The following is an 873-nucleotide window of genomic DNA, read 5'->3' on the forward strand; positions in this document are numbered from 1 at the left end:
ACACTTGCACAGTACATGCACAGCCAGCACACGTATGAACACAGATGGGGAGCGGCACCATTACCAGCACCCACAGAAGCACTGCCAGCACTCACACAGGCATGAATCAAGACAGATGGCCCTATCCTTTTCTTTCCCTCTAGCTGCTTAGGGCTGGAGACCAGTGCTGGACACAGATCCCTTCCCTCCCACATGCACCCAGCAGTTCCCTCGGACCCTGGGCTGTACCATAGGCCTGTGCAGAGTCCATGCCTGCACCTCAGTCCTGGTTTGTCCAGTGTCCTGCTCCAAACCTGATACAGATCTCCCCTAGTCGGCAGCTATTGCAGCTTGGGATTGCCTAGCCAATGTCTTACCCACACAGAAAACACACACAGCCTAGCAGCTGAGGTTATTTACGTGTGCAGGGGTCTGGAGGGAGGAGGCCGGCCAGTCTGTGAGGAGCAGGAGCAGGAGCAGGAGGCAGCAATGCCCACAGGTGCGTTGGTGGTATAGTGGTGAGCATAGCTGCCTTCCAAGCAGTTGACCCAGGTTCAATTCCTGGCCAATGCAGAGAGAATTTTCTTCAGCCTGGCTCCACAAGCCTCATGGCCAGGCCTCTGGGCACCTCCCAGCCCAGCACACACAGCCCTGGCTGTTAGCAAGGCCCGCGCCTTGGCAAAAGCAGACTGAGGGGGCTGCTTTGGACCAGTCAGAGATTCTCAGGGAGCGCTGAAGCTCTGGAGCAGGTGCCCAGAGAACTTGGGGATTCTCCATGCCTGGGTATCACACTCAAGTTTCAATGGGGCTCAGGCACTGAGCCACTTGCTCTAGCTTTGGGGCTAGCCCTGCTTTGAGTAGGCATTTGGACTAGTGACCTCCTGAGATGCCTTT

General features: G+C 56.5%; 1 non-coding gene across 1 annotated transcript; it reads left to right on the forward strand.

Moving 5' to 3' along the window:
- The first annotated feature begins 480 nt into the window (after positions 1-480).
- On the forward strand, positions 481-552 carry TRNAG-UCC (transfer RNA glycine (anticodon UCC)). The gene has a single exon. It is a non-coding gene; the product is annotated as a tRNA-Gly (tRNA).
- The last annotated feature ends 321 nt before the right edge of the window (positions 553-873 follow it).

This window comes from Gavia stellata, chromosome 13, assembly GCF_030936135.1.
Source record: "Gavia stellata isolate bGavSte3 chromosome 13, bGavSte3.hap2, whole genome shotgun sequence".
Taxonomy (NCBI): domain Eukaryota; kingdom Metazoa; phylum Chordata; class Aves; order Gaviiformes; family Gaviidae; genus Gavia; species Gavia stellata.